Genomic DNA, 11,878 nt, shown 5'->3' with positions numbered 1-11,878 from the left:
CGATTTAATCGAAGAGCGTAGTAACTCTAAATTTATAATTAACTATATATATAAATTCAAGATTTTATAGCTTAGCTCTACCTTATTCTATTATATATACTAATAAAATTATAGAATTATTTTATTAATTAATTTTTTTATATACTTTACTACTAAAAAAAAAGCTCTATAATTATATCTAATATTTTATCTATATATATAAATTATACTCGCTAGATTTCTATCTTTTAAAAAGATTATAGTTTAAATTATAGTATCTAAGAGATAAGTATTTATATTACTTTTTATAAAAAAAAAGAATATTATTATCTATTATATATAAGTCTTTAAAGAATATAGAGTTTAATATATTTAGAAGAAGATATTATAAATAGAAGAGCTTTCTAGCGTTTAAATTAATATAATATATTCTTATAATAATATCTCTACGCCTCTAATATAGACTTTATTTAAATATATCTCGCTTATTTTTTTTCTAGATATATTACTATATATAAAAGAGATCTTCTATTTATTTTCGCTATCGATACTATTTATTTAGCTAAAAGAAAACTATTAGCTTAATCTAATATTTATATACTATATTAATTATCTAATTTAGATTATTATTATTATTATTAAATATTCTATTATATTAATTTAATAGATAAATAAATAATTATTTAATAGTAGAATTATAATTATATAATTTAAAGTTAAAAATCTTTTAATAAACTTTCGTAAAGCCTATTTATTATATATTTTAATATTTTTAAATCTTATTTATCTAATCTAGGTCTATACTATTCTAATTTATATTATTCTTATACTCTATTTAAAAATTAATCTAATCGCTACTCTTATAAATATATTTAAAAATATTATTATAAATTTTAATATTAATATAAATCTTTATATTAATATAAATCTTTATATTAATATAAGTATTATACTTAGTTAATAAATAAGAATTATAAAATATTATTTAATAATTCTATTTAGATTTATTATCTAATATTTTAATAGACTTATATCGATAATATATAAAATACTTAAAATCTAATTTAAAGATAATATAATCGCTAAAGTCCTTCGGAAATCGCTTATTATATATATTTTTATTTAAGTCTTAATAAGATAGATAATATCTATTCTACTAATAATATATTAATTATAATTTTTATAAAATATATATCTAATAATAATTATATAGAGATTAAAAAATAGACTTTAATTAGAGATTTTAATATTAATAGCGATATTTATCTTAATAATATTAAAAAATTAATCTTTAGAGTATAATATAATAAGAATATAGATATATAGTAAATTTAATTTTTAAAATTCTATAATATAAATATAGGTAAGAATTCGATTTATCATCTATAAAGTTAATTAGAATTAAAATTAATCGATATTTTAATTAATTATACTTCGCCTTTATAAGAGTAAAGAAATTTTTTAAACGATATTATAAAGCTAATTAATAGAAATTACGATATATAGAAAATTAAATTATATTAAAAGTACTTTTAAAGATTATTATTTATATTAATTATCTAACTAATATATTATTTAAAGAGTTATTCTATTAAATAAAAAGAAAAAGAATTATTATATTATAATAAAGAGTAAGAAGAATAAAAGTATATTTAATATTTTTTTCTTTAATATATTATTTATAAAAGCCTTTAGCTTTAATCTAAATACTCTAATAATTAGATTAAATTGATTAATAGCTTATCTTACGAAAGCTACTATATATGAAAATTTACTATTAATTAAAAGTAGATAAGTTATTAGCGATAATAATACGATTTATATAATAAGAACTATATATCGAATATATTTAGATTTTATATTCTATATAACGTATATCTAATAGAGATATATTAAACTTTCTATTAATAGAAAATTTAGTCAAATTTATTATTAATGAATAGTAAATAAATAGTTAATAGAATTTAAAAGAGATATTAATTTTTTATTATTTTAATATTACGCTATAAAGTAATATATTAATATATTACTAATAGAGAATTAATAAATAATAATAATTTATGAAAATTTTCGAAAATTTCTTTAAGTTCTATAGCCTTATAGGGCTATATATCTTACTTATATATTAAATTTCGAGAAAAATCGAAAAATCGAAAAATAAATTACGTAACGTTAATGAATAGACTATTATAAGCGAAGCGAGATATTCGAATTAGTATAAAGCTTAATATATAATAAGAAAATCACTAAATAATTTTCTATTTATTTCGAATTTCCGATAATTTATTATTATAGAAAATCTAATATCAATGAAAAGTTAATTGAAAGTTGTAATAAAGATCGAGTCAATGACATAGTCACGCGACATACCCTTATCGTGTATTTCCTCTACGATATTTACTAGATAAGAGATTTTTAATAATCTTAATTTATTTTAAATTATAAATAAAAGTTATAAAGAGATTTAATTAATTAAATTTAATAAATAGAGTAATAATATTTTAATAGAGTTATTTTATAAATTATAAATTTTTTTAAAAAAGAAAAAAAGAATCATATATTATTTCTTAATTTATTTATTTATACTAATTTTATTAATTTAAATATTAATAACTATTTAATAGATTCTAATTTAGATAATCTTCTAAATTATCTTTAATTAATAAAATAAATTAATTTTAATAGTTATATAAATATTATAAATAAAATATTATAATAATCTATCGTAATAAAAAAGATAATTAAACTTATTAAAACGACTTTATATTATATATTTATAAGAAATTAATATTTAATAGAATAGAAGAAATAAATAATATAGATTTATAATATAAAAATAATATTATTTATATAGAGTTATCTTAATTAATAATTTCTCTAACTTATAAAACGACTTTATTATTTTTATTTCGCTTAATAAATTCTTTTTTATTAATATAATATCTATATTAGATATATTATTATTCTATACTAATTTATTAAATAAAAAATAAGAGAATAGCGTAGAGATATATAGATTAAATATTAATATAAAATACTAAATTTATTATAATTTTAAGTCTTTATTAATATATTTCTAATTTTAAATATATCTAATAGATTATTAATATTATTTTTCTAAAATAATAATAATTTTATTTAAAGTAAAATAATTATAATTATATAGATTATAATACTATAAACTCTTATAAAATAACTTATAATCTTATATATTTAAATTAATCTTTAATCTTTTAGATATTAAATTAAAATTATTAATATAAAAATTAATATTTTTAAAAATTATATTTATTTTATAAAAAAGTAAATAATAAATATAATTATAATAGCTATATCTAATAAAATAAATATAAAAAACGTAATTAAAAGAAAATTATATCGTATTATAAATTACTTTAAAATATTATTTATAATATAGATTTCGTTAAAAATCGATTTTTCGCTCTTTAAAGACGCGAGAGTAAATATATAAATAATTATTATTTTCTAAACTTTATATATATATAAAAAGCGATTAAATAAATAATTATAATTTATTATATAATTATAAGAATTATAAGAATTATAAGAATTATAAGAATTATATTATTATACTAAACGCTATAGCGATAAAATTCTTTATAATTGTTAATAAAATTTAAAGTTTCTTATATTAAAGAATAGAAAATTAAATTTATAGTATACTCGCTAAGATTAATTAAATAGATTATAATTATTTTATTATCTTTATATCTTTATTTTATATCGTCTACTTTTTAATTAATATCTATTTTAAATATATTAATTTTAATCTTTTTATTATTATAATATTATAATATTATTTTATCTTTTTAAAATATAATATTATAATAATTATAAAATTATTTTATAAAATTTAAATAATATTATATAGATTTTATAATATATAGATAACGCGCTATATAGTTAATAAACTATATTAAGAATTAACTAGAGTTTAAATAAGAGTTAAAAGATAAATTAAAATTATATAAGATATTAAAAGAGTTATTATAAAAGAAATCTATTAATAAATTTTATAAAAGAGAATCTTCTATAGCGTCTTTCTCTTATTTAAAAGCTTCTTTTTAATAATATTTAGAATATAATACGCGGTAAAAGATTTTAAAATAAGAAAAAAAAGAATAGATAAGAAAGAAAAGCGTATTTTAAGAGATAATATCGCTAAATTAAAAGATATTATTATTAATTTAAAAGAAATATATATAGAAAAATAATAGCTATAAATTTATTTAAGTTCTTTTTAAAACTTTATTAATATATTTATAAATAATAATAGATAGCTATTAAGCTCGCTTATAATCTCGATTACTAATAATAGCGAATATATTAATAAATAATTTAAAAACGTTAATAAAGACTCTAAAAGGCGAATAAAAGAGATATATATATTTTAGATATTTAATAATCTTTAGACGAGGGATATCGATAATAAATATATTTATATTAATAGAATTAATAGAATAAATAGAAAAATAAAAGAATAATAATCATATAAATAGATAAAAGGATTATTCGATTTTGAACGCGTTTTATATAACTATATTTAAATATTACTTCGCTTTATAAATAGTAAATTAAACTTTATAATTTTTATATCGTTAGAAAGCGTAAAGCGAGTATCTCTTTCTTATTCTTTTATATCTATTAATTAATAACTGAAAAGAAATAATTTTTAATATAAAATTTAAATAATTTTCAAGATATTATTTTAAAAGATATAAGATATTTCTAATTTAAGTCGATATTTTATATATAACTTATAGTATTTTAAAATAGTCTCGTATAAAATAAACTAGTTAAGTTATAGAGCTTAAAGAATTAGAAAATTCTATAAATAGATTATAAAGATATAATTTTTTTTAAAAAAAAATTTAAAAATTAAAGATTTAAAAACTTTTATATCTTTTCGACTAGTAGCTTAGCTCTATCTTATTCTTTTATATATACTAATAATACTTCTTTATAAATATAATTATTTTCTTAAATAAGATAATAAGAAATAAGTTTATTAATCGAAAAAATATAATATAATATAATATATTAATTTACTATATTATAATATAATATAATATAAAATATTAAGATTTATATAATTTTATATCTAATACGATATAATATCTTAACGATATATATTACGAGATAATATATTTATATTATTACGAGTAAAGGCCTATAAATTAAATTTATAATTATTTTTTAAATTAGAGCTGTCGAGTAAATTTTAATAAGCGATCTTTAATAAGTGATATCTAAATTCCTTATCTTTAAATATCTCTAAAAGCCTATATTTCGTTCTATAATTTAAAATAAAAATTTTAAAATTTTAATAGAAAATTAAAAAGTTATTCTAAAATTAAATAATGTGTATCTATTTTTGATTAAGGCTGTTCGACTGTCGAGCGAACTTTAATGAGCGGACTTTGATGAGCGGACTTTGGTGAGCGAACTTTGATAAGCGATATTTGAATTCCTTGCGCTTTAATAATTAAAAGATTAAATTTAGAAATTCTTTTTTTATCTGAAAGCCTACATTTCGTTCTATAATTTAAAAAAGAATAAGATATTTTTAATAGTTACGAACGCTAATTTATTTACTCGCGATAATTTAATCGATCTAATTAAAGAGCGTAGTAACTTTAAATTTATAATTAACTATATATATAAATCTAAGATTTTTTAAGCTTAACTCTATCTTATTCTTTTATATTTATTAATATTATAAAATAGTATATATATAGAATATCTCGATTAGAATTTTTATATTTAAAAGTATAATTAGTTATTTTAATTATTATTCTAGTTAATAATAACTATTATTATTATAACTATTACTATTATAGCTATTAGTACTATAACTATTACTACTATAGTTATTATTATTATAACTACTATTATTATTATTATTATTACTATCTTAACTATTATTAAAATATAATCTTCATATATCTTTATTATCGTATTTTTTAATTACTAAATTTTATATTATATTTAAAATCTAATCTTTAAAAGATTCTAGAGAACTAATCTATTTATTTTATATATTATATATCTAATATTTTAATAGCTATTAATATTTACTATTTAAATAATTTATTATTATATAATAGTTATAATAATAATAGCTATAATAGTAATAGCTATAATTAATTAGAATAATAACTAAATTAACTATTTATACTTCTAAATATAAAAATCTTAATCGAGATATTTTATATATATATTATTCTATAGTATAATATTCTATAGTATAATATCTTATAATATATATTACTAAAATCTAGAATCTAGATTAAAAAAAGATATTATATTTAACTTTATTTATATTATATTTAAATATAATATAATATTACTTAATATAAAATATTTTATAAAATATATTATATCTTTTCGACTATCTTAGAGAAAATATACGATTTAGATATATTATATAACTATATTATTAACTCGATATCTATTATAACTTTCAATCGACGCTTAATTAACTTTTCGTTGATGTTAAATTTTCTATAATAGTAAATTATTCGATATTGAAAATAAATAGATAATTATTTAGTAATTCTCTTATTATATATTAAGATTTAAACTAGTTCGAGTATCTCGCTTCGCTTATAATAGTCTATTTATCAACGTTACGTAATTTATTTTTCGATTTTTTAATTTTTCTCGAAATTTAATATATAAGTAATATATATAATTCTATAGAGCTATAGAACTTAAAGAAATTTTCGAATAATTCATATATTATCGCTACTTATTAATTTTCTATTAGTAATATATTAATATATTACTTTATAGCGTAGTATTAAAATAATAATAAATCGATATCTCTTTCGTATTTTATTAACTATCTATTAACTATTTATTAATAATAAATTTAGCTTAATTCTCTATAAATAGAAAGTTTTATATAACTCTATTCGATATACGTTATATAGAATATAAAATCTAAATATATTCGATATATAGTTCTTATTATATAAATCGTATTATTATCGCTAATAACTTATCTATTTTCTATTAATAGTAAATTCTCATATATAGTAGCTTTCGTAAGGTAATAAATAAATAATAATTATTATTATAAAGAAATTTTATTAATATATATAATAGAATAAGATAAAGTTAAGTTATAAAATCTTAAATTTATATATATAATTAATTATAAAATTTAAAGTTATTACGCTTTTTAATTAGATCGACTAAATTAGCTTACTAATTCTTCTAAATTTTCTTATTAAAAATTTATATATAGAAGTTTTATACTTTAAAATAATTAGCTTTTTATAAATATTATTATTTTATAATTTCGTAAATTATAAAGCTTAATTTACGCTTTCTAACGATATAAAAATTATAAAGTTTAATCTATTATTACTAATAAAAAAAATATTTAAATATAATAATTATATTTAATATATTCGAGATTAAATAATAATTCTTTTATCTATTTATATAATTATTATTCTTTTATTACTTTATAATTAAAGGCCTATAAATTAAATTTATAGAGTTAAATTTTTTATTTTTCTAAGTTAAATAGAATTTTAGCCTTAGCCCTAAGTTAAATCGAACTTTAATCGCTTACTATACATTTTTAATCTACTTCTATTATTACGAAATTAATAAAAAAGATAAAATCTTAATTTTAAATTAAGTCGAACTTTACTTACTTTCTATACGATATTTAATTTATTTCTATTATTATAAATTATTAATTAATTATATTCTTATTTAAAAAAAGAGTATCTACTTAATAATTTTATTTTTAATATATTTTATTAACTAAGTAAATTATTTTTTTAATAAATAGTTTAAAGCTATAATTAATAAATCGACTTTATTAATAATTCGACTTAGAGTTATATATAATTAGTTATAAATAAATTTTTTAGAATATAAATATAAAATAATTTATTATAATAATTAGCTTTAGAATTTATTAATTATTATATTAAAGATTAATTAAATTAAAAATTAAATATATTAAAAGAAAGTATATAAATTATTAGAATTAAATAAAGCTAGAGAAATATATAATATATAATATATAATATTATTATATTCGTCTTTAAGAATATAATAATTAAGTATTTTAAATCTAATATACTTAATTTATAAATATATTTTATTATATAAATTTATATATTATTTTAAATTTCTTAATAATATTATTATATAATTCTATTTTAATTTTAAATAATAAAATAAAAGTAAAATTAATTTAAAGATATTTATTATTTTAATAGATAGAAGAAAGCTATCTTTCTTATTAATAACTTAATTTCTACTTTTATAAATAATTTTAATTTTAAAAAAACTTATTAAAAATTTAATTATTAAATTAAATAATATTCTTATTAAAGATATAAAGAATTATTTTAAATATATAGAAATTAATTATTTAATATAAATTAAAATTATTATAAATAATATTAATTAATTAAATAATAAAGTTATCTAATAGTTACTCGATAGATTAATTAATACTCTTTTATTTTTTAAAACTTATTAAAATATTATTATCTATATCTAATAGTTTTTAAATAAATTTCTTTATATTAATTTAATCTTAATTAATTAAATTAAAACTTTGAAGTTTTATATTTTTTATAAATTTAAAAATTTAAATATAATTTTAAAGATAGAATATTTTTAATATAACTTAAGTAATATAATCTAATTTAATACTCTTAATAATTAAAAAAATTTAATAAAAGTTATTATAGAAGTATATAACTATATTATTAAAAGAAGTAGAGTTTTTTTAAATATTTTAAAATATATAATCAATAATCTTAATATTATAGCGATTTTATATAAAGATTTTATTTTAGAAAATAAGCTTAATTATCTCTAATAATTAAGTTAAATTAAACTCTATTAATATATTATAATTAAATTAAATAATAATATTAAAAGAAATTTTAAAGTAAGAATAAATAATAATATTATTTTAAAGAAGAATAAAGATAATATTAAATAAAGTTATAATAATAGCTATTTTAAAATTATTTTATATTTTTTATAATATAATATTCTAAAATATAATTTTATTAATATCTTTATAGTTATTAAGAAAAAAGAGTTAGTTATTAAAATAAGAGATCGCGTTCTAAATAGCGTTAATTATAATAATTTAATTATTATTAAAATTTATTTATATTTAATTCTAGATATTAATTTAATAGCTATATATTTCGTATAGAAATCGATTTTAATTATTAATATAATATTATTTATAATTTTATTAAATTATAAATAGATTAAAGCTAATAATAAGATTTTTTTTTATAAAATTAATATTATTATTTTTTAAGCGAATTTAAATTAAATAAAGATAGAAGTTTTTAATAATAATTTATTTATATTATATATTATTTAATAGAAAAAAAGTATAATATTAAGTTTAAAGAATATAAATAAAATTATTAAATAATTTAAATAAAGAATAATAAGTATTAGTTAAGAAATATATATAAAATATAAATAAAGAATTAAATTATTTATAAATAAAAAAAGAAAAAATATATTTAGCGTGAAAAGTTTTAATAATTAAAAAAAGAATATTATATTAAAAAAAATTATAATATTTTAAAACTATTATTAATATAATAATCTTCTTATTTTATAATTTAAAATATTTTAATTTATTAAAGAAATTATTAAGAAAAAATATATCTAATATAAAAAGTTTTAATATATAAAAAAAGAAATATTATATTAAAAAAAGTTATAATATTTTAATATTATTATTAACGCGATAAGCTATTTATATTATATTTAAAATATTTCTATTTAATAAAAAAGAAATTATTTATATATCTTAATTTATAATTATTTTATAAATTTAGAGAATTATTAAGCTTATATTATAATAGAATTATTATAATTTTTTTTATAAATAATATTCTCTTTTTTAAGTTACTACTTTATTTAATATTTAATTCTATTTAATATTATTATAAAGTAAATTTTTTATTATATAAATATTATAATAAAATAAAAGAATATTATTATTTATTATATATAAATCTTTAAAGAATATAGAATTTAATATATTTAGAAGAAAATATTATAGATAAAAGAGTTTTTTAGTATTTAGATTAATATAATATATTTTTATAATAATATCTCTATATCTCTAATATAAACTTTATTTAAATATATCTTTTTTTTTTTTTTAGATATATTATTTCGATAAATCGATATAGAAAAAATCTTCTATTTATCTTCGCTATTAATATTATTAATTTAATTAAAAAAAGATTATTAGCTTAATCTAGCGTTTATCTATTATATTAATTATTTAAAATAAATTATTATTATTATTAAATATTATATTATATTAATTTAAAAGATAAATAAATAATTATTTAATAGAAGAATTATAATTATATAATTTAAAGCTAAAAATTCTTTAATAAACTTTTATAGAGCTTATTTATTATATATTTTAATACTTTTAAATCTTATTTATTTAATTTAAATCTATATCGTTTTAATTTATATTACTTTTATACTTTATTTAAAAATTAATTTAATTATTATTCTTATAAATATATTTAAAAATATATTTATAAATTTTAATATTAATATAAATCTTTATATTAATATAAGCGTTATATTTAACTAATAAATAGAAATTATAAAATATTATCTAATAATTCTATTTAAATTTATTATTTAATATTTTAATAAATCTATATTAATAATATATATTAATAATATATAGAATATTTAAAATTTAATTTAAAAATAATATAATTACTAAAGTCCTTCGAAAATTATTTATTATATATATTTTTATTTAAGTTTTAATAAAATAAAATAATATTTATTTTATTAGTAATATATTAGCTATAATTTTTATAAAGTATATATCTAATAATAATTATATAGAGATTAAAAAATAAATTTTAATTAGAAATCTTAATATTAATAATAATATTTATCTTAATTATATTAAAGAAGTAATTTTTAATATATAATATAATAAAAATATAAATATATAATAAATTTTATTTTTAAAATTTTATAATATAGATATAGATAAGAATTTAATTTATTATTTATAAAGTTAATTAGAATTAAAATTAATTAATATTTTAATCGATTATACTTTATCTTTATAGAAATAATTTTTTTTAAATAATATTATAAAGTTAATTAATAGAAATTATAATATATAGAAAGCTAAATTATATTAGAAATATTTTTAAAAACTATAATTTATATTAATTATCTAATTAATATATTATTTAAAAGATTATTTTATTAAATAAAAAGAAAAAGAGCTATTATATTATAATAGAGAATAAAAAAAATAAAAATAAATTTAATATCTTTTCTTTTAGAATATTATTTATAAAGATTTCTAGCTTTAATCTAAATACTTTAATAATTAAATTAAATTAATTAATAACTTATTTATCGAATAGAAGATTTTTAATAATTTTAATTTATTTTAAATTATAATTATAAATTATAAAGAGATTTAATTAATTAAATTTAATAAATAGAATAATAATATTTTAATAGAGTTATTTTATAAATTATAAATCTTTTTAATAGAAGAAAGAGAGAATAATATATTATTTATTAATAGCTTTATTAATATAAATATTAATAATTATTTAATAAATATTAATTTAAATAATTTTCTAATTTATTTTTAATTAATAAAGTTTATTACTTTTAATAGCTATATAAATATTATAAATAAAATATTATAATAATTTATTATAATAAAAAAGATAATTAAATTTATTAAAATAACTCTATATTATATATTTATAAGAAGTTAGCGATTAATAGAATAGAAGAAATAAATAATATAGATCTAGAATATAAGATAAATAATATTTATATAAAGTTATCT

The sequence above is a fragment of the Letharia lupina genome (assembly GCF_014066315.1).
Source record: "Letharia lupina isolate WasteWater1 chromosome Unknown contig_1, whole genome shotgun sequence".
NCBI classification, from domain to species: domain Eukaryota; kingdom Fungi; phylum Ascomycota; class Lecanoromycetes; order Lecanorales; family Parmeliaceae; genus Letharia; species Letharia lupina.
The sequence above is the reverse complement of the archived record's forward strand: the minus strand, read 5'-3'. Positions refer to the sequence as shown.